The sequence below is a fragment of the Lissotriton helveticus genome, chromosome 1_1 (assembly GCF_964261635.1).
Source record: "Lissotriton helveticus chromosome 1_1, aLisHel1.1, whole genome shotgun sequence".
Lineage (NCBI taxonomy): Eukaryota > Metazoa > Chordata > Amphibia > Caudata > Salamandridae > Lissotriton > Lissotriton helveticus.
Genome location: NC_136057.1, coordinates 1249859823 through 1249883889, shown reverse-complemented (window position 1 = coordinate 1249883889; position 24067 = coordinate 1249859823). Strand labels below are relative to the sequence as shown.

General features: G+C 46.9%; 1 protein-coding gene across 9 annotated transcripts in view; it reads left to right on the top strand.

Annotated features, from left to right (window-relative positions):
• The window catches only part of KIF21A (kinesin family member 21A), an 820176-nt gene that overhangs the window by 691740 nt on the left and 104369 nt on the right, over positions 1-24067 (top strand). The window lies entirely within an intron of this gene.

The following is a 24067-nucleotide window of genomic DNA, read 5'->3' as shown; positions in this document are numbered from 1 at the left end:
GCGGCGGAGTTCATTCCGGCGTCTCCTTTGATGTTGACCTGACGCCGGTCGCGGACCTTACGCGCCGGCCCGGCTTCGGGTCGGCAGTTGTTGGTTTTATCTTCTCCACAGACGTGTCGCCGCGTCGTGGCTATTTCCCCTGCGTCGTCTAAGGATGTCTCTTTGCCGTCACCGCGGCCGCAGCCTTCGCCAGTTCCCCATTCCTCAGTTCCGCTTCCCCATTTCCGGGCTTGGCCTTTCCTTCCTCCGGTAGGACTGGGGGACGGCCGCCTTAGCTTGCAGCTATCGCCCACAGAGGAACTGCTTTCCCCACCGCGGGCCCTACGGAGGCGGGTGCTGCCTTCGCTCGGGCTGTTTCCACGGCTGCGGGAATCTTGTGCTTGGGTGATCCAGCTGCCAATTTCCCCACGGATCATCTTCTGGAGGTGCTCCATCAGGGTTCTGGTGGTCCGGAGCTGCTTCTTCCCTTCGAGGCTTCGCTCCACACTTCTCTTTTGGGGGCTTGGGGACAGCCCGCCACGGGGGACCCGGTGCCCCCAACACCTTCTGCACCGCCACCGTCCTGCGCCGAATTATCCTGTCTGTCTTTACCTCCACCCCTCTATCAGGGGCCCTCTGTTACAGACTGCCTTTCCCTCCCTGCCATCGGTGTTGTCTCCCCCATCACGGGAGGCCCGCTGGTTAGATTCCTGGGGGCGCAATATCTTCGCCTCCACCAGTGCAGCTTTGCGGGCCCTTAACACTCTTTGTGTATTGGCTAGGGCCACTTCTTGCTTGTGGGATTTGGCGGAGTCCCTTATGTCTGCTGCTTCTCGGGAGGGTGCCTGTGTTGATCTGCGACACCATCTGTTGGATGGCCGGGAGCTGGTGGCATTTATTCTTCGCTCCACTCTGGACATTTCGGAGGTACTGGTTCTTCAGTGGCCCTTCGTCGACATGCCTGGCTACGGGATAGTGTCTTCCCAGAGAACGTTCGGGAACGGCTGGTGGACCTTCCCTTTAATGGCACTCTTTTGTTCCACACCCCTGCGGACTCTGCCATTCAGAGGTTTCTTGCAGGGCTTCGTCCTTCTCCCCCTCAGTGACCTGTAAGTCGGTCTGGGTTTTGGGAGGTGTTCCGTTGTTTTCTGGGGCCTTGTAGCGAGTAGCCCTGGTAGTGTGTTCTGTGTGGTTGATGTGCCTTCGGGTCCTTTTGTTAGGACTTTGGTGCTGTTGGCTGCTGGTCCGGCACTTTTTGATTGTGCTTTTGGCCGTTGGTAAGCCGGGTTGGTCCTGAGATTAGGTCTTCTGTGTATTCTTGTTGGCTGATTGATAAGCCATCTGCGGTTCCTCCGCAGGGCTTTCTGTTTATCCTCTGCTGTGGACATTTTTTCCTAAGAGGGTTCCCATTTTCTTGGGACATTACATGCCCTATGTGGGGTAATGGTAGCTATTATATAGCTCTATCTTGTGCTGGGGAGGTGTGGTCGTCCTTCGGGCCTCTGCTCTCCGTGGCATCACGGTATGTCGCAGGTGCGATCCTCTTGCAGATGGTTGCTGGGCGCAGTGGTGTGCGCCTGTACTCCTAGCTACTTGAGCGGCTGAGGCTGCCGGCTCGTTTGATTCCAGGAGGTCTGGGCTGCAGTGTGCGATGCCGATCGGGTGTCTACACTAAGTTAGACATCGATATGGTGCTTCTGTGGAAGCACAGAATAACCGGGTCGACTAAGGAGGAGTGAATCGGCCCAGGTCGGAAACGGAGCGGGTCAAAACCCCCATGCTGATCCTCTTGCTGATGGTTTTGGAGTGGCTTGCGTTGCGCCTTGGTCTGTCCTTCTCCTGGATCACTGTGTCGCTAGCCTGGTCTGGCCTGCTGTCTGTAACCTTGCGTTGTAGATCTGCCTGGTTCCACTTCATTCGTGGGCCTGTGTATGCCGGCCCCTTCCTTGGGGCGTGTCCTGGTCCTTATTGGCTTTCCTGGCCTCTACCTTCGGCTGGCATGTGGCTTGTCCTGGGTGCACTGTTCCGTGGTGTTGCCTGCTGCTGTCTGCATGCCAGTGTAGACCTGTTGTTCTTCTACGCCATTGTGCCTTTCTTCTTCCCTCTGCACTTTTAGCGGTGCAGCCGTCCCTGTCTTGTCCCCTGCTTAAGGCTGGGTTGTGTTCAGCTTTCTTCGAGTGGGCTCTGCCTCCGGTTCTGCCTCTCCTCCCTAGGGGTTGAGGTGGTCCTTGTGTTCCTTGTGGCTTTTTGGGTGCTGTCTGCCCCTGCGGGGTGTTGGGCAGTTCTCCCTTGGTGGGGCTTAGGATATCCTGGCCTTTCCCTTTTTGTCCCTGTGGCATGTCCCCTGCTGGGGCCCTGTGTCTTTCCTGGTGAGGAGGCTCTCTGGCAGGCCCCCCTCCTTTTCGGGAATGGCTAGGGTATCTATTCTACGTTAAGGAATCTGCGGCTAGTAGTCTCTATCAGATGTAAAAGTTACTTACCTTCCGTAACGATGTATCTGGTAGATACAATTCTAGCCGCAGATTCCATCACGACCCACCCTTCCTCCCCGTTCTGCGAGGATCCTCTGCTTGGGTTTATGCAGTCGCCTCCCTCTGGGCGCCTCGTCTTCTGTGGGTGTCCTCTTCTTCTTCTTCCGGTCAGGCATCCCTCCAGCTGGTTTCTATCCAGCGTGAGAGCCTACTTTTGCTCTTTCCCTCTGTTATTGAGTTTAAGATGGGGCTTATGTCACCTCGCTGACGTCACGCCCGCGGAGGACGTCTGGCAGAGTCGCGTGGTACCCCCCACCCCCTCCGGCGCGCAGGGATGCTGGGCAAGAAAGTTTTTCGGGTCCATTCTCACGCCTAGGGATAATTCTACGTTAAGGAATCTGTGGCTAGAATCTTCTCTACCAGATACAACGTTACCGAAGTTAAGTAACTTGTAGTACAACAGCAACAAAAAGGGGGCGAAAAGGGATACAATGCGCTGGAAGGAGAAATAAAAGTGCAGTCACAATATTTGGCAAGCTCAAAGGATCAAATTCTGGTCACCCCACCAGAATCAAAAACTGCGACACCAAGGGGCCACAGTTATTCAGTACAAACATACACCCGATCCTGAGCTACAAGGAATTCAAATCAATTCAAATCAGCAAGTCCCAATATTTTAGGTGCTCTTCATTTATTCTTCATGGAAAAGTATTTCTTTCCTTCAACTGATATGGTCCAATCTTCATATAGTAACAAAAAACACAAAACGCCGCCAACACGTGTTTCGTCTAGGTCGTTAAGACCACTAGACTTCGTCAGGGCAAAGATTATTTATTTAGAGCTTCTCATAAGTATGCGTAGGCGTATTGTTCAGACCATAAATTTTAATCTTCATATAGAAAGCGTCTTGCTCATGGAATTTGTCATAAGAGAAGGACAATTCAGTCCCAAAGTCGTTTGCAGATATCCACCCAAATCATAAAGTGTTCGTGATAACTCCTCCGAGTACGGGGTCCTATTCGGAAAACAGTGTGTTCCTTCCTGTAGCACAGCCACGATTGGACCATATCAGTTGAAGGAAAGAAATACTTTTCCATGAAGAATAAATGAAGAGCACCTAAAATATTGGGACTTGCTGATTTGAATTGATTTGAATTCCTTGTAGCTCAGGATCGGGTGTATGTTTTTAAGTAACTTGTACTACGAGTGCAAATACAGTAAAACCGCTCTGGTTTTGCTTTGTGACCCAAGAACTTACAAGAAAGGATGCATCACGTTTTTTTCATACCTCATGACGATCAAAAGAACATTACTTTCTGATGGATACATCTGCCTGTAGATTCCTCACCTTTTGAATTACCCCCTTGTGCAGCATTCCACTGAAACTTATCTCCATAGCTCTCCCGCGTTGACGAGGGCGTCACAATGGAACAGCTCTGCACGCGACTCCGCTTGACGTCATCGGAACCATAAGAAGACCTCGTCGGCGTGCTGACATCAGTTCCCTTTTCTCCGTGCCATCGACGTGTAACAGGTTTTCCAGGGTTCTCCATTTCTGGGAGTTTCTTTGTTGCAAGTAGTTTATGTAATTATAGGTGCGATCATGGCTACCCAGAGGTTTTAAGCCATACAGGAAATGTGGGTGTCAGATGTCAATTTACCGACCCCAATGAAAATTGTTTATGGTGCCTCTCGTCAGGCCACGACGTTGAGGAGTGTTTGTCATGCAGGTGCATGAACCCCAAAGCCTTAAATGAGAGGGAGGCTAAGCTGTTTATGGGCAAGGTAAAAAAACAGAAATGAGGTCGAAGGAGGTCGAAGGAGGTCGAGATCCAGGTCCAAATCACAACTCCACATTCCTCGAAGTTGTCGAGGAAATATAAAAAAAAGCTTTGCCAAGGATCTCAATGTCGGTCATCAAAGGATGGAACACCGAAGTCGGGGTCTCCGGTTCTCCGATGTCATTGAAGGGACGAAGTCTCTCCTTCCCCTTCTCCTCGGGTGACTCCAGCTCAGAGAGCTTCACCGGTGCCCAGAGAACCAATGCCTCCACCGCAACCCCTCCACCCCCGGCTCCAGAGTCCCCAGCGCCGCAGCTAGAGCCAATTAGATAGCCTCCTAGAGCGGTTTTAGAACCAGCGGTACCGGGTCCAGGATATCCAGCCGTTCTGACTCCAGGCACAGATCTGTCGCATTTCCTTAATGCAATATTTGCCAGAGCGGCTAACCTTGCTGGTGCGCCAGTTGGCCCCATTGGTCCGCTTATTTACTCCCATGGAGGCTTGCCACCACACTTTCTTCAGGCACCTCTCATGCCTTTTATTTCAATGTCTCTGTGGAAGTTCTCGACGCCAGTGCAGTCCCTGGAGGGAAGAGTGCCGTTGGACGGATCATCTCCAACGCCGTTAGGCTCGGTCCGGCTCCGACACGACAACTTCCATCAACGCCGGTCCCGAAGTCACCAGCGGCACGACGGCGGTTTCTAGGATAAGATCCAGAAGGGAAGCACAAAGGCTGATGGAAGAGGAGGAATATCAAGACCAGAAGGAGGAGGCTGAAGAGGGTGAGATTGTTAACCCTGTACAAGAGTTTGAGGGCCTACAGGAGGGTAGTGGCCTGGACACAATCCTGAATGGGAGCTCTCCTCACAGAGAGGCCTTCCAACACAGTAGGTGTCTTCATATCATTCTGTAATAAGGAAGGCATGGATCTGCTGGATTTTCTATTGTCTACTGCAGAACTTAAATCTAACATCTTAACCGAGGTACTTCATTCCCCTTCTGTCTGGGAACCCCTGCTTCCTTTTAATGAGGCTTTGACTGAACCTATTGGAGGTGTGGCAGAACCCAGTGACTGCTTGTATGGTGTCCAGGTCTGTGGCGAGGAGATATAAGGTGGCTCCAGGAGATCCTGCTTTCCTTTCTACCCACCCGTCTCCTGAGAGTTTGGTGGTCCAGGCATTGCGCTCCTCTAAAGAGTCTGCAGGCTCATTCCCATCTACGCCTGCAGATAGAGAATCCAAAAGAATGGAGCAATTGGCAAAGAAAGTATTTTCTAGTTTGGCTCTAAAATCAATGAATGCGACATGCCTGCTTGTTCGCTTTAGCAATGCTCTGATGGACTCGGCAAGGGAGGTGCTCCCGGAGCTAACGTAGGTTGTTCAGGGCCATTTCTCAGATGTACTTTCTGATACTCAAGCTGCAGCACGTGAGGTCATTCAATCAGGGCTGGACACTGCGGACTCTATTGCCAGGGTAATGGGTTCCTCTGTTGCACCCTGGAGGCTCGCTTGGCTAAGGGGGTCTGGGTTTTCACTGGATGTACAGGATACCCAATTGGACTTGCCTTTTGACGGTTCTTGTCTTTTCGGTGCCAAAGCGGGCTCTACACTACAGCGCTTTAATGATAGCAGAGCCACAGCAAGATCGTTGGGTCTCCAGTCCCAGTCCAGGGGCTTTGGATACCGCAGGTTTCGCGTTTTTTGCAGGACTTTATCCTTTCGACCCAAGAAGCAGCAGTCCCAAGAGCAGCAACAAGCGAACCCTCTGTACAGGTCATACAGGGGAAAAGGTGGAGGTCATCTGCGAGGCACAGCTCGGCAGCAAGTCTCCTCCTCCTCTCCTGCCCCTCCAACTGGTACGGCAGGGAAGCCCTAGAGCATGTTGGGTCCGTGGGAGGACGAGTGTCCCATTTTCTACAAAATTGGAGGTCTGTTTCTTCAGATCTCTAGGTGTTGAATCTTGTGGAGAATGGGTATGCCCTACTCTTATGGGTGTTTCCCCCTCACCAGGGTTGATGCTCGGAGGAGCATCTGTTGCTACGTCAGCAGGAGGTTCTATCTTTTCTACAGAAAGGTGCAATAGAGGTGGTTCCGGAGCAAGAAAGGGGTCAGAGATGCTACTCTCGGTACGTTTTGATTCCCAAAAAGGACGGTCGATTGAGGCTGATCCTAGACTTCAGGATCTTGAATTTTTACCTCAAGCAGGAGAAGTTTAAGATGTTGATCCTAGCTCAGGATCTTTTGGTGTTGCAGCAGGAAGACTGGATGGTGTTGATCGATTTGCAGGATGCGTATTTTCACATTCCCATCCTGACGTCGCATCAGAAGTATCTCTGTTTTACGGTGGGTTCTCAACATTACCAGCTTGCTGTCCTTCCGTTCGGTCTTAGTTCAGCACCAGGGGTTGGCAGCGGTAGCAGCACATTTTGGAAGATCGGGGATTCCTGTTTTTCCCTTTCTGGACGATGGCTGCTCAAAGCAGAGTTGCCAGAGATGGTGCTGCATCATTTGCAAGTCTGTTGTTCAAATTGGGTTTTTCCATAAACATACCCAAATCTCACCTGGTGCCCTCCCAGCGCAACTTGTTCATAGGGGCTGGACTGGACTCTTCTGTGAGTCGTGCCTTGCCGACTCTGCAGAGGATTCAAGACATCCAGGCTATGATTCCACTTTTTCACAATGGAGCGGTTGTTCCAGTCCTGAATGTCTTGCATCTTCTCTGTGTGTTCGCTTCCTGCATACTGGTGGTCAGTTATGCACGCTGTCACATGAGGGCCCTCCAGTGGTACCTTCTTAGGCAGTGGTTTCAACACAACGGACATCTCAAGGAGGTGGTCAGAATCTCCAGAAGTACTGTATCGAAGTTGTTATGGAGTGTTCAAGGCAACCTGTCTCAAGAGGAGCCATTTCAACCTCCTTCTCCCGTGGCCACAGTGATAACAGATGCCTCCACTTTAGGGTGGGGAACTCATCTAGGGGATCTGGAGGTCAAAGGCCCTTGGACTCCAGAGGAAAGATGGTTTCTCATCAATCTTCTGAATGGCAGGCAATACGTTTTGTTCTCAAGGCCTTTCTTCCCTCCGTTCGCGGTCAGTCAGTTCAGGTCCTGGTGGACAACACTACTGCAATGTGGTACATCAACAAACAGGGAAGAATGGGGTTGTAGTGTCCCTGCAGAGAGGCTTTGCGACTCTGTCATGTGCGCAGGACCATCAGATTTGCGTGATTGCGAATTATCTGGCCGGAGTGCTGAATGTGCGTGCGGACAGTCTCAGTTGGCATTACTTGGCCGATCACGAGTGGCATCTCCCAACGTCCATCACATTTTCAGGAAGTGGGGGTTTCCCCGGTTGGACCTGTTTGCCACTCGAGAACGTGCACTGCCTGTCATTCTGCAGTCTCCAGAATCTGATGCGGGGGCGTTGGGGGACGCGTTTCAGTTCGATTGAGGCTCACAGCTTCTTTACGCATTTCCTCTAAACATTTGTAGAGGTCTAGTGAATATTGTTGACCTGATGAAACCACTATCATTCTGGAACACTGTAAGGGAATGCCTCTTTTTGCATGATCATCCCTACGTTTTTGGACTGATGCTGATTCTTTTTGACTCTGAAGGTGCACTGAGGCCTGGTAAACAGAACCCAGTGCCAGTGCTTTGACCCTTAAAATGTATATGTCTGATTGGTTCACCCACAATTGTCATACTTTAAATTACTTATAATTCCCTAGAATATGGTACCAGGGGAACCTAGGGCGTATGATTTAAAGTGTCTCTCATGGGCTGCAACATGTATTGTGCTACCACACGTGAGACAAAGTATGTATTCCAACCCACCATTGCTGGCTGGCAGAACATTTTTGGATTGCTAGCTCAACTTTGCATTTAAAGTAATGGCAAATCTCAAATCTTCCTTTTTAGGTCTTGCCTACGCAGTGCGCATGCACTGCATATGAGATCTTTAGCCGTCGTGCAGCTCTTTTTACAAAGCACATACTCGTGCTTGTGGCGGCTTGCGGGAGTGCGCAGCAGCACGCTATAAGCACGAGTATGTGCTTTGAAAAAGAGCAGACTGCTCTCCCAAGCGCACGCGCGCTACACGCCTTTTTAATTTTTGTTTTACTTTTAGCGCGAGGCGCGCGCCTGCTTGTTCTGTGATGTTACTCACTCGCTTTTCATGACTTCTCCGATCGCGCCGCACTGACATCTTCCTTTAGGCTCGTCTTTGTTCAGAGTGCATACCAGTGTAGAATTTCTTTAAAAAGAGTTCTTAATATTGAATACATCGCTGCACTAGACGTGATGGGCTTAGATGTTTTTCCTTTCTGTTTGTCTTGTCTAGGTGCCACAGTGGCAGAATTTTTTTTCTATTGCTAAGACATTAGTGTAGTGGTTCCCAGAGTGAAAGAAGCTGAAAGCATTCTAGCGGATTGTGTTGTGGGACACTTGAAAAAATAAATTGCAAGACATTTTTTTATTCGTTTGCACCTACAGTGCCGTGGGACGAACGTTGTATACCAAAAATAAATCAACAATAATAAGTACGGAGGATACAAATAGTAAAAACAAACCACCTTGCCATCCCCAAGTTCTTCAATCCACCACCCTGGTCCTGTTTACAGACCAAGGGAAGGAGATATGCTGCCACTGAGGTCCTTTCCAACCGGGCAACGCATGTCCCTGGCCCACTCATCCGGGACCACATCCTCTCACCTTAGTGTCTATTAGGGTAGCAACGGGGGCAGTCAGATCTTTCACAATTCCTCTGTATTGGCATCTGTCGGATCTATTCTTAACATGCTTCTGTGTGTGGCCTCTCGCTTTTCTATGCTCATACAAAAGTCCAGCCATTTCATCCCCATCTCCAGCGATGAGGCAATGGTGACATTTTAACCTGTCCACATTAGAGTGTAGAACATCCCGCAATAAAGAGAGAAACGGTGGCGACCTTAATTATCTTGTTCTTTAACCCAGAGTGGTCACTGTGCGAGAAAATGGTTTTATATTTTTTAAAACCCCATTGCGCCCCCAATGCGGATCCTTACAATGTCTGAGAATCAGTGCAATCAGAAAATTTCCCAACACCTTCACGGGTCAGAGAACAAGGTGTTATCTAGTTTCTAAAGGCCATTTAGTCTGCAGTGTGGTCTGGTTAAAACATTCTACTGCTTAGGACAACCCAAATAGCCAGAGTATTAGAAAACATCTTCAAGCATTGGCATAGCCAATAGGTCTCGCCTTTGGGACCTTATATGTATTTAATTAAGCAGCACAATATCCTTGGTGCAACATCATATGTTGCATGGCTAAACACTTATAATGTCCCAAATGCGAGACCTATTGGCTATGCCAAGGCTTGTTAATATTTGACGCTGCCCTAAGGTAGGCCTACTTTCCTCTAAAGGCATGGTGCATTATATTAAAAAGCTAGATTTGTGCTCCTTAACTTTGTATGTCCTGACTGTAAAAACTTTCAAAAAAGAGAGTTTCCCATAAAACCAGAAAGGACTGGGTAATACAAGTAACAAAACAAAAAGAAAGTTCCTTCCTGTGTTTTTCAATGTAATCACATTCAAGACCTTGTCAGACAGTTTAGAAAAACCCTTATATATATATATATATATATATATATATATATATATATATAATATCAACACACAAAAATGCATATACTATCTTGATTTTATTAAAAAAACAGGCTTATAGCCTAAGTTCATAATTTTTTTAGGCACAATTATTTTACATAGTATTCACAATGCTTCAAATGATCATAGTACAGTCATAATACGAAAACTACATAATATTTATACACAGTTATTATGCAATTTTACAACACATTAAAAACAATAGTTAAAATGAAGTCCTTATGTCGACGTGTTTCGGTGTCTTGTTCTGATTTTATAAACACCTTCCTCAGGACAAATCAATATTAAAACAAACAGACCTAAAAATAAATGCATACAATTAATAACGAGTCATTTTGTGAGGGTATTCTACACTCTATCTAAGCTGTATACGTGTACTGACAAGGTCAAGAAAATCTTACTTTGAGTGTATATATCTTTGCTCTATTCAAGGTAGACCAATCTTAAACTTCTGGTACTCCTTCCAGGGGTTCAGCGAGCCTTCCTCCTATATTAGTAAAACGATATAGATAGGCTCTGAGTATTGGCCCTATACTATTCATTATAACGTGTTCCCCATTAGTCATTTCACATCTAATAGGTGGTTAACTTACTTCAAGTTAAAGCGATGTTATCTCCTCATAATATTTGTCTGTCTCAGGGCCATCATTATCATACAATTGCTCCTGTTAGCGACGATTTTTTGTAGGTGTTTTTTTTTAATTTCCACCCTTATCCTTGTGGTGCTGGTTCTGTTTCTTAACTTTTCAGATTAACCTTGCACCTATCAATATAAAGAAGTTTAATCAGTATTTCTGTTGTCTTTATTCGTGTTGTATCTACAAGTAGACTGAAACAACAACCCGATTGATAATTGACCAACATTCTGGTCTTTGTTGTCCATATCTCACTATGTTTTTTAATCAGTTGCAGGAACATTCCTACACCATCATTTAAGTCAACCATTAAGTTTGTCTGCCTTCTCTTATTTAAGTTCTTATAACAATTCGGTTTTTTTTTTTACAACAAGGGACAAAAAGAGCTCCAACTTTAAATAATCTAAGCTCTGTATTGGAATCCCTCCCCGTCGATGGCTCGTCTAACCCCATTATGCGGGCATAAAGCTTTTTCCCTTACCTCGCGCTTTACTCGTTCGTCCGCTGCAGCCTCCTCCCTGGTTATCCGGTGGTCTGACTGCGGGCCCCTCTCTACGTCTATATATACCCCGTGCCTCAAGTTTCAATTGAGTAATTGGCGTTGGTGCGTATTTCATTAGTGGCCCTCCCATTTGTCTAATTGATATCTGTAGTTTAAAACGCGGCGCTTCCGCGTCACGTGGTTAAGCCAAGTGCGCGCGCATCTGGGATTGTTTCTATTTATTCGTTGCGCCCACCATTTTGGTAGTTCTCCGACTATTGTGTTTACAATATTGACACAAATGGGCATTTATATGCGGCGAAATTATACGTCATATGGGTATGTGTAGTTTAACAATCAGTCATAACCGATTCCACAACTGCTCTTGCCAACAACATCGTTATGATCCGAATAAAAATTATGTATTTGGTAGAACAGCGTATTTTGGTTAATCCTGCTCAGTGAATACAATCTGATTTGTACACAAATACATTTTCTTCCAGCGGGACCCAAAGAAAAATCAAGGTTTTCACATTTTCAACTTGAATAAACGTGTACAGTATATATAATTAGTGATAAAAGCAGGACACAATAACATGACCATATCTTATTACAATATATCAATAGGTATCAACTAGGGATAATCATTTTTGGAATAAACAGTTATATTTAGTCAATACATTAATTCCACGAAATGTCACAAATACATTTTTCCATAATGGAAACGATATTCATAGTTAACACATATACGGCTAAAATGATCATACATGGTACATCTGTGTGTTCGTAATAAAAGGAGATGACAGACATTTGATCGTAACTTAAACAGCACATCGAATGGAATCTGCTAGAGATAATCATTCTGAAAGGACTGTTATCTATAAATTTTCCATTTATTCAATAAATAAATAAAATGTATTTGTGACATTTCGTGGAAGGAATGTATTGACTAAATATAACAGTTTATTCCAAAAATGATTATCCCTAGTTGATACCTATTGATATATTGTAATAAGATATGGTCATGTTATTGTGTCCTGCTTTTATCACGAATTATATATACTGTACACGTTTATTCAAGTTGAAAATGTGAAAACCTTGATTTTTCTTTGGGTCCCACTGGAAGAAAATGTATTTGTGTACAAATCAGAATGTATTCACTGAGCAGGATTAACCAAAATACGCTGTACTACCAAATACATCATTTTTATTCGGATCATAACGATGTTGTTGGCAAGAGCATTTGTGGAATCGGTTATGACTGATTGTTAAACTACACATACCCACATGACGTATAATTTCGCCGCATATAAATGCCCATTTGTGTCAATATTGTAAACACAATAGTCGGAGAACTACCAAAATGGTGGGCGCAACGAATAAATAGAAACAATCCCAGATGCGCGCGCACTTGGCTTAACCACGTGACGCGGAAGCGCCGCGTTTTAAACTACAGATATCAATTCTGACAAATGGGAGGGCCACTAATGAAATACGCACCAACGCCAATTACTCAATTGAAACTTCAGGTGCGGGGTATATATAGATGTAGCGAGGGGCCCGCAGTCAGACCACCGGATAACCAGGGAGGAGGCTGCAGCGGACGAACGAGTAAAGAGCGAGGTAAGGGAAAAAGCTATATGCCCGCATAATGGGGTTAGACGAGCCATCGACGGGGAGGGATTCCAATACAGAGCTTAGATTATTTAAGTTGGAGCTCTTTTTGTCCCTTGTTGTAATAAAAAAAAACGAATTGTTATAAGAACTTAAATAAGAGAAGGCAGACAAACTTAATGGTTGACTTAAATGATGGTGTAGGAATGTTCCTGCAACTGATTAAAAAACATAATGAAATATGGACAACAAAGACCAGAATGTTGGTCAATTATCAATCGGTTTGTTGTTTCAGTCTACTTGTAGATACAACACGAATAAAGACAACAGAAATACTGATTAAACTTCTTTATATTGATAGGTGCAAGGTTAATCTGAAAAGTTAAGAAACAGAACCAGCACCACAAGGATAAAGGTGGAAATTTTAAAAAAAGCCTACAAAAAATGGTCGCTAACAGGAGCAATTGTATGATAATGATGGCCCTGAGACAGACCGATATTATGAGGAGATAACATCGCTTTAACTTGAAGTAAGTTAACCACCTATCAGATGTGAAATGACTAATGGGGAACACGTTATAATGAATAGTATAGGGCCAATACTCGGAGCCTATCTATATCGTTTTACTAATACAGGAGGAAGGCTCGCTGAACCCCAGGAAGTAGTACCAGAAGTTTAAGATTGGTCTACCTTGAATAGAGCAAAGATATATACACTCAAAGTAAGATTTTCTTGACCTTGTCAGTACACGTATACAGCTTAGATAGAGTGTAGAATACCCTCACAAAATGACTCGTTATTAATTGTATGCATTTATTTTTAGGTCTGTTTGTTTTAATATTGATCTGTCCTGAGGAAGGTGTTTATAAAATCGGAACAAGACACCGAAACGTGTCGACATAAGGACTTCATTTTAACTATTGTTTTTAATTTGTTGTAAAATTGCATAACTGTGTATAAATATTATGTAGTTTTCGTATTATGACTGTACTATGATAATTTGAAGCATTGTGAACACTATGTAAAATAATTGTGCCTAAAAAAATTATGAACTTAGGCTATAAGCCTGTTTTTTAATAAAATCAAGATAGTATATGCATTTTTGTGTGTTGATATATATATATATATATATATATAAGGGTTTTTCTAAACTGTCTGACAAGGTCTTGAATGTGATTACATTGAAAAACACAGCAAGGAACTTTCTTTTTGTTTTGTTACCTGACTGTAAAAACCCCACATTTTTGTTTTTACTATAAAAAGGCTAGTAGCCCCATTGCTGAGTACAGAGTTACACGCTGACAATTCAGACGTGCTGACTTCTGAATAGGAGTACTAAATTTGATACTTCAAGGTATTAAAAAAACGTTGCATTAGGCCAGACTTGATGACGTGATGGTCTGGTTGAATTCAATATAACTTTGGAATAAATGGCAAGTTTAGTAAGTAGTCACTTTGTTGTTTGTTGGCCAAAGTTTTTCAGTGACTGTTTACAGTTGCTGGCCACAAGATAGCAAATCGTCCTCTTGGGGGTGGGGGGTGAGCAGTGTAAAGGACTCTCAGGAAAGAATGAAAGGGCATGCCGTTGAAAGAGGTGTGACCTCCCCCTGGCATGAAGGCCAAAACAGGGTGTGAATCCAAAAGACAAACTTCGAAGGAGAAGCCACCTTTGAAGGGCATATGGTGGATTCACACGAGAGGGGCTGCTCTCTTTTCTTGTAGATGGTTTATGTCAAGGACAGAGAGAGGGAAGCCGTTGCCAAACCATTTTTTCCACGAGCATATAGCCACACCTATGGGGTGGGCTAGGAAGCTCCACACATTAAGCGAAGGGTTTTGCCACCTTGGGAGTGGATAGAATGGTGGACTTCACATGGAGTCATCACTAGGTGGGGGGAGGGACACGGCAGCCCATGGGCTAGTTGTACCACATCATGAGGCCACAACCTAGGCATAAAAAGGGCACCCAGACCTTAGATCATGTCCATACTGAAGAGTGAACCAAAAAAATTCTGCCCTTCTTTTCCCTAAACCCAGCACAGATACAGTGCACCAAGACTGGAATGCACCTGCTGCTCCTCGGGCATGTAGTGCCATGCTCATGAAAAAGTCATCCCAAAGCCTCAGAAGAAGTGACACTAAGAGTCAGTTTTCTGCCTTCCGGTTACAGCTACAGGATCTCAAAAGCTGAAGAAGTCTGCCCTGAGGAGTTGGTAGCCAAGAATACCTGACTGCCAACGTGCAGCCTTGGAAGACCGAACCCTGACCCTCAAAATTAACATCCAATTCTGCTAGACCTGGGCGAGTTGTTAGAGCAAGGTTTGGTCACCCAAGACAAAAGTTATCACCAGTTAAAGGAAGCCCCTTGATTTGCTGTTAAAGGAAACCAGTAGACTAGTGGCAGCTGTTTTTTTGGCTGGACTTCAAATGGAGTTCGAGGGACATTGACTCCTGTGGTCAAAGTTACCCCTCCATGTTCGTGGACCGAGGTTTAGGCGCAGGAAATCCCCCCGTCCTTCAGCATCCTGTGGCGCTTTGGCCCTGGAACCTGGAACTGGACCAGAGACGGCTCTAATTGCGAGGTAACTGTTCAGCTAAGCCTCTTTTGCCTCTGTGACTCGGTCCCTACAGGAGTTGTCTGCCCAAAATTAGCAAAACTTTTATGAAGTTGTAAAGATTGCAAAGTTGACTTCAATCACTGTCCATTACAGCAATTTATTGCGCTCAGTGAAGAAGTAGTTATTTATTGTGCCTTGGAAGATTCATATCTCCAGAACCCTCCTGTGGATTTTACATTGCATTATCTATTCCAAGATAAAATTACAGCCTATTTTTAGGTCGAGCCTGTGCAGCGCATGCGCTGTGAGCCATGCTGTATTGAGGTACGGCATAGAAGCTCCGCCAATTCCTGCCCCTCTTTCCCATTGGCTCCTGTTACTGTCCTTGCGAAATCGTTCCTTTCCATTTGTAAATAGGCTTTGTAGTCCCTCCTTGGTACCGCCCTGTCTGCATTTGTAACCTCCCATAACGATTGGACCTTTTACTTGTGGCATTACACAGTCTGCTCTATAAGTTGGAGCACTATTTTCTTTAATCTTTGCCTCCTCCAGGGCGCAGGGAAGCTTAAATCATGCAATGGGAAGCGAGCGTTGGCACAATTAAAATGCAAATTCTTCCACAAAAAGGAAATGTAATTGTTTTTGAAAACGAAATACAATTAAGCTTACTCTTAGCTCACACGTTTGAAGAAATAATTTCTATACTGCTGTTTAAGCTATTTTCTTAAATGTTTGCTTGCCACTGTGATCAATTGAAGTGCATTCCAACCTCGACCATGAGCGGAAATGGAAGAAGGAAATAGGTTGGTGGGGGGGTGGCCGATCTGGAACCCCTTTTGTAAGTAAGGGCGGGTGAGTAAGGACTATTGAACATCTGCCCTACGTATGCTTTCAACCCCTGCACCCCCGTCCCTCCTTGCTCTGACTCTACGGCCACTAGTTTCTGCTGGGCGTTGCACCACACATACATTCTACTGTGCACTGCACCACACTTACATTCTGTGGACACTGCACCACACCTGCATTCTGTGGACACTGCACCAGACATCCATTCTGCTGAGTGCTGCAGCATGACTACATTATACTGTGCACTGCACCACACATACATTCTGTTGGGCACTGCCCAAGACATAAATTCTGCTGGGCGCTGCAGCATACCTACATTATACTGGGAACAGCGCCACACATACATTCTGCTGGGCACTGCAGCAGAGATCCATTCTGCTGGGTACTGAACTAGACTTACATTACACTGGGCACTGCACAAGGCCTACATTGCACTGGGCACTGCACCAGACATCCATTCTGGTGGGCACTGCACCAGACATCCATTCTGGTGGGCACTGCACCAGAAATACATTCTGCTGGGCACTGCACCAGACATACATTCTGCTGGACACTGCAGCATGCCTACGTTACACTGAGCACTGCACCACACATCCATTCTGCTGGGCGCTGCAGCATGCCTACATTATAAGAGGCACTGTACCACACTAACATTCTGCTGGGCACTTCACCAGACATCCATTCCGCTGGGTACTTCAGCATGCCTACATTATACTGGCACAGTACCACACATACATTTTGCTGGGTACCGCAGCAGAGATCCATTCTGCTGGGCACTTGTTTATCAATCAATCAAATAAGTCTTTATTTCGACACATGTCATAAAAGACTGGACAATATATAAATACACATTTTAAAAAGAACAGAGACACAGCATAAAACCCCAGAAGTATCTGGAACACAGAGTTCCTACCAAAGACCTACATGTTTTTCCGTTACAGTGTGATCATAATTATATTTGTTTTTAAAAAGACAATATACGATTTAAAACCTAGTCAATAATTTAGTTAAAAAAGGATTTAGAGGTCGTTAGGAAGTTCATGGCACAGTAGTAGTAATATATAAAGTTAAATGAATTAAACCAGGTTCAATTAGAACATAACTTTCTCCTCCTTATGGCCCACATCCAATGCAAGAATTTAGAAACAGCGATGACAATACTTTCAGAGCAGTCTGTTTTAAAAATCCTTAGTGCCACTGTCCCACTTGTGACGTGGATGTTAGTACTCTGGACTGATGAAAAAGATATGGGCTAGGCTCTCCAGCTGGGTACTACAGAATGGACATGATAGATCTTTTCCTACAAGCCATTTGCCTGTGAAGGAATTGAGAGGAAGAGTGCCCACCCTGTACTGATGGAAGCGTTTCCTATCTTCAGGAATTGTAATGATGTCCCAATAGCCTTCATAAGCTGGTTCCTGCTTGAGCTCTAAAAAGTCTCTTGTTAGTGATGGGCCAGTACATGTACCAAAGTTACGCATTGACACCATTGACCAATAGTGCTCTTTTAGGACCTTACGTGGTGGGAAGGTGTTAACTGCTGGATTCTCCCACAGTATGCCTAGGCCCATGGCATTGTAAACAGCCTTGACTTCTCTAAACCAAGGGATTTTGTTAGCTGTATCGGCACTCCGGACTTCGAGGAGGGCCTGGACGTACTGGGAGAGTTCCGGTGTTACGCAGAGCCTCCTCCAGTATGCCGCTGGTCTATACCTCGCCACATCCTCCAGTCGTTGGCATCCCAGGTCGTAATATAAGGGTAAAAGGGGCGTGGAAGGTGGTAGGCCAACTAGTCCCCTCACAAACTTATTTTGGGAATTCGCTAATAGGGTGATGTTACTAAACCCCCATAATTAAGCCCCATACAAGATGGAAGCACTTCTTTTGGTGTTATAAATTTTAAGTGCTGGGGCGATAAGTTTAGTGGCCAAACATCGCAATTCCTTTAATAATGCTCCTGCTAGCTGAGCATGTTTAGTGGTTAGATGGTTGGTGTGGGGTTTCCATTCAAGCCTGGAACCCAATGTACTTCCAAGGTAGGTAAATGAATGTGTCTGTTCCAGCGGTTCACCATTCAAACAGACACACCCTTTCACACACTTATGTTTGTGCATAACCATAAATTTGGTCTTTTGACACATTGATGGTGAGGCCATAGTCTTTGCAGAACATTTCAAAACGCCCAATGGACTTCTGTAGCCCCTGTTGCGTCTTAGAAATTAAAAGAGTGTCATCTGCAAACATCAACAGGGGTACTGTCATTCCATTCAGCTTGGGGCATCCGTAGGGTGGTCCTTGAAATAGTCAATAACCCTGTTGATGTACAAAGAAAACAACGTTGGTGCCAGGACACACCCCTGTCTTACCCCTCTGAGGATCGGAAACCTATCTGTTGTTTGGCCTTGTTCTCCCCATCGAACCTGGGCAAAGTTTTCATCATGTAATTTGATTAATAAAGAAAGTACCTCCGGTAGCATACCTTGTTCCCAGAAGACACTCCACATCTTGAGACGCGGCACTAAGTCGAAAGCCGACTTAAGATCGACAAATGCCGCGTATAGTATTTTGCCTCCAAGAACAACCCACCACCAGTAAATCATAACAAGTCTACAGACCTGGTCTACGGTGCTCGTTTGTGCACGGAACCCAGCCTGGAGAGGAAACAAAACATTAGCCTCATCAGTCCAGTTCAGGATCCTTGACAACACAAGCCTTGCTAGCACCTTCTGGACACAGTCTATCAGGCTGATCGGCCTGTAGTTTGCGGGGTCGGAACGGTCCCCCTTCTTAAATATGGGGATTATCACGGCTCCCTTCCCGGTGTCAGGTATAGGGGAGCCTTTGGCAATAGCATTTACCAGTGACTGAATGTAAGGTGCCCACACACCTTTCCCATGTAAGAAGAGGTCCGCAGGTACGCTATCCGGCCCTGGCGCTCTGCCCTTTGGGACACAATTAAGAGCAGATTCAACATCCTTTATACTAAAATATAATGGCGTAAAGTTTGCAGCAGGGATGAAGCTGTTAGGACTCATCCCTGAGTCAAGGGGCGGCAGGCAAACTGCGTCTTGAAATGCGAGACCCACCCGTCTGGGGGGACATGATTATGTGGGTGATCCCTAGGGCGCCCCTTCCCCCATTTCACCAGGTCCCAATATGCCACCATGTTCCTGGTTCTGCTCGCATTGTATAACTCTGACCAACATTGGTCGTCCCAGGATCGCTTTGCTTCCCGTTGTACTTTCTTGTACATCCCCCTTGTAACTCGGATTCGATCCCTGTCTTTGGATCTTATTGCCGCGGCTAGTGATTTATATGCGTCCCTGCAGCTTCTACCATACCATGAATCTGCCTTGGGTCTTCGTTTAGGACCACTAACCTTTTTAATAAAAAAATCTCTTAACCTATTAAAAAGAATTGTGTGGATAGGAACAACCTTAACAAAAAGTCTTGGTCCGATGTACACTCCTGGAGCTCTATTGTGGCCTTTGCCGCTAGAACTCCCATAGTGGCTAAATGTTCCTCTTTGAGCAGATAATCAGCCCATTTTACCCTCCTGGTGTCGTTTGAGGGGTATATATCAACAGAGGTGGGTCTAAGAACTACCGACGCTCCATCATGGAGCTCTACTGTTAATATTAGTGGATTATGGTCACTCTCCACCCATTTTTCAATAACCATGTCTTAAATTGATGACCAAAACTCTAGATTAAAAAGGATATAATCAATCCGACTACTACGGGCCCCGTTGTCGAATGTGAAATCGCCATCTCGTCAGATTTGGTTCTGCCATTGGCTGCCCTTAACCCCTGCTCTAGGCATAGGGTTTTTAGCTGCAGTGCAGCTTGCGTCCATTTCTTTACGGGGGGAATGGTCAGTTGCGGGATATCCCATGTGTGGTCTTCCTCAGTTGCTAATTCGATATCGTTGTTGTCGATGGGTTCGAAGCAGCAATTGAGGTCTCCAGCTAACAACATATTCCCTTTGTCATTATAGTGGCTGAGGTAGGAGTCCAACAAGGAAACTGTCTCTGATGGTTTTCCCCCCCGGTTTGCCCCTTGCGTATATGTTAAATATGTACAAGTCTCTAGATTTCGGACTCTGTATTTTAATCATTAGAATGTCACTGCTACTGGAGGCCAGCTGAGAAATGATATACCTGGCGTCCTGTCTGACCCAGATTGTAAGGCCCCCCATGGGCCTTCCCCTCATGGTTGGTGTGGCTGGACTGTAAAAGTACAGGAAACCCTGTCTAAACTGGGGTTCAATCTGCCACGTTTCCTGGAATAATATGATGTGATAGTTATCTATAAACCTTAGCCAGTCTTGTGATGTTAATTTGTTCTTTAGGCCTGCAATATTCCAGAATACCATAGATTGTACTATAGGCAAACTATTAGCACAGCCATTAGTCTGAGGAAGACAACCTTGAGATGCATTGATGTTTGGCAGCTGACCTCTGTCTGCGAGAACTAGGCTCTGAACTATGAGGGGGCAACTTGGTTCCGTGACAACCATCCCTTTATAATCAACGTCAAAGTGGTGTTCCATTGCGCCCAAAGTGTCTTCCTCTCTTATGATATCAGTATCGCCCTTGTCGTGTTGAGTGGCTATTGCCCGGTTCATGCAAACTATGGAATTACTCAGTCAATCATTCGCATCCAGGGTGCTCGATGCCTCATACCGAATGGACACCACGGTTGCCCTCGTATTGTCACTAGGCATCTCACCGAATTGCCTATGACGAATGGGTCTTTTATGCACATCAGGGCTATAAAAGAAGCCCAGTGGGAGGATATTTATACCCTCCTGCATAGATCTAAATTGGGCTCCCCTGTCCAATATATCCCTAACCAGGGCTGGTGATCTAAAACTAAGGACGATGCAGTCTCCTTCAAATCTCTTCTTGGATTGCCCTACCCATGGGATCCTTCTAGCCATCATAAATTGTTCGAATAAGTGGATACCAAGCCCAGTTTTCTGATTTAAGTAGTGTAATGATTTGTGCTTTAAGGTGGACCAATGCTCCTCATCCTGATGGGCGCATTTTGGGGCATTAGCAAGAATAATTGTATATGGCGTAGCCTCTGGTGGGAGATGTAGGGAGGGTCTATCTAGCATCTCCTCCCCATCACTCCTAAATTTACCTCTAGGACCCTGTGGTCCCGCCCTCTCCCTGCATACCTGCTTAGCATTATGAAACTGTTGGGTTGCTGGGGGTGGGGCTGGTGCTAGAGCAGTGGGGCATTCCGCCCGTCGTTCGCCCTGCGTACTAGTTGGGAGTGGTAGTGCCTTATTCCTGGTCCTAATGGTGCCACTAACTCCCTGGATATTTTCCTGATGGACAGGTATATTATCGAGTAGATGTTTCTCAATCTGGTTCAATCTCTGGGAAATAGCCTTGAGTTTCGCCATAACGGGAGTAATCAATGATAGCAGCCTTCCTTCTAGCATATCAACTATATCCAGTGGCGAGTAAGAGCAATCTGGCCCATGAGCAGCCTCAAGTGTATTCATGTTGTTTACTTCACCCCCTTTTTTTTAATTGTATTTTTATTGCAGATTTAGAGCGTATACAATTGTTTGGCCCGACTCTCCCATCCCCTACAGATATCATACGCATGTGGTAACGGATGCATCACACAGCCATTCAACCCACATTCCGGGGCTGGGCGGCGATCGCTAGGAGGCATTGAAAATAATATATCAAAGGAAACAATGACATCTGCTCGGCAGGTGGTCTAGGATCTGCTTTTCTATATCTTCCCACCCCCTAACCCCAACAAATAACTTGTCCCATCGCACCAATGATATTTGTGGAGAAACATTGCCAGCAAACTGCAGTAGCCCTCCTCCACCCACGAATATCCTCACATGTGTGTCATCTAAATGCCAGTCTCAGTATGCCACTCCCGAATCCGGGGAATTCTGTACATAGACACCCCATTCAAATATCCTCACCTTAGGCACTTAGTTGTCAGTCATCTCTTGTATCATCTGCAGGACCCCTAACTGCACCCCCCCTCCTACACCTACTGCTGGTGTGGGCATGCAGGGCCATTCCGGCTGGACAAGCGCCGAAGGATCAATGCTCAGCTATCAGTACATCACATGGTGTCCCGGGCAAATTTCTCATACCCTAATCCCCCTCACCAGCCTGGTAGTCGCTCAATGTCTGTACCAGTCCCTCCCATCCTCGTGCCAATTCCAAACTTTTCACATTAGCCTTACGAGATGCCTGCCTAATTCTTACAGTGCTTTCACTACGGGCCCATTTCTGAAATTCAGTAGCCCACCTCCTACTAGATGGCCCCTCTGTCGATTTCCCATGCCAGGTGATTTCCCTCTGGGCTAAGATAAGACCTAGATCGATGAAATTACTAGTGACTTTTGTTGTCTTCGTGTGAGGGAACCAGAGCAATAGACAGGTCGCCATGTCGTAGTCCACCTGTCTATCAGTTACTTCGTTCAGCACTGCCCCCACCTCAGACCAATACGAACCCAATTTCGAGCAGGACCATAGCATATGATCCAGCTCCACCTCAGGCAGCAAGCATCTAGGACACTTCGCATCCTCCACATGGAAAAACCTCCTAATCCTCCCTGGGGTAAGGTAGGCTCTGTGCACTACAAAGAAATGCACCTGTTGAAATCGAGCGTTCCTGCACCCCTTCCACGTCCTTCTCAGGACATGCCCCCATGACGTGTCCGGTATTGGCTTCCCTATACTCTCTTCCCATTTTTGTTTTAGGGCCGTGAGGGGTTCTAGTCCTTCGTGAAGCATTCTAGAATGCAAGCAAGTGACCGCCTTAACTGTTCCCGCCGCCATTATCTGAAAGAGACACGTTAGTATTAGATTCCTTACCTTAGAATATCCCCAGGCGTCAGACTGGATCCGGAAACTTTTGCGTAGCAGTACCCTTGCGCGTCGGTAGGCGTCGTCTGCGGCTCCGCGTCCGTCGTCGGCGCCGTGATGACGTCGTCTGAGTACTTAGACGCCGCCTCCGCGTGCTGACGTCAGTTCTTTTTTCCGCGCCAGCAAGCGCAGATCTGGAAAAAGCAGTAACCCTAGTCATTTTTTGACTAACGTTTTTTGATTGTTTTTGATCATTTTTCGAAGTCTTTCGACTCCGACGGTGCCGTTGGGATGCCCATATTTAAGCACTGCGAGGATTGTGACTGCCTGATGTCGGTCACGGATCCTCACCGCCGGTGTTTAACTTGTCTCGGCGTCGACCACGACGACAAGGCCTGCTCCGACTGCCGGGCCCTCTCTTCGAAAGCCAGACGGGAGCGGTCCCGCAGGCGACTCGAACTCCGGCAGTCGGTCCCGCGCCGCGAGAGGTCTCGGTCCCATGGGAGGTCGAGGGACAGGTCGCGGGCTCGGAGCCACCTCAGCTCCGAGAGTAGGCCGCACTCCTCGGGGTCGAAGTCGTCGTCAGGTAAGAGGCACAAGAAGTCCAAGAGGCGTCATCGCTCTTCGGACTCCCCCCGACGCTCGCGCGATGCGCCGGGGGTTCGGGTGACACCACCCTCGCGGCTCCGACGGAGTCGCAGGCGCCGCGTCCAGCCCCATACCCTACGGTCCCTGGGCTTAACGCGACGCCGGAGGAGATTGAGCGCTTCCTTGTGGCCATGAGGAAACTCTCTCCTCCGACGGGCTCCGCGGCGCCTTCGGGCCCAGCGGACCCGTCTGCGACCCCTAGCGGGTCGGGGGGATCGGCCCCGACGCCGTCGGGTGCTACGGCCCCGACGCCGCCGACGCCTTAGGGCCCGGCGCCGCAGGTTCCCGTTATCCCGATGCCGCCGGCGCCTTCGGGCCCGGCGCCGAGGGGTTCAGTTGTTCCGGCGCCGCCGGCGCCTTCGGGCCCGACGCCGCTGGACCTCCTTCGGGTTCTGGTTCGTCGCCGGTGGACCTTACGACCTCCCCGGCGTCGACCCTCAGGTGTCGCCTCCGGCGCCGTCCTCGGGCGGCGCCGTCCCCGGTCCCACCCTCGTTCCTGTTCCGGCGTCGGGACGGCCCCAATGGGCGCCGCTCCAGACGTCGTTTGGGGAGTTC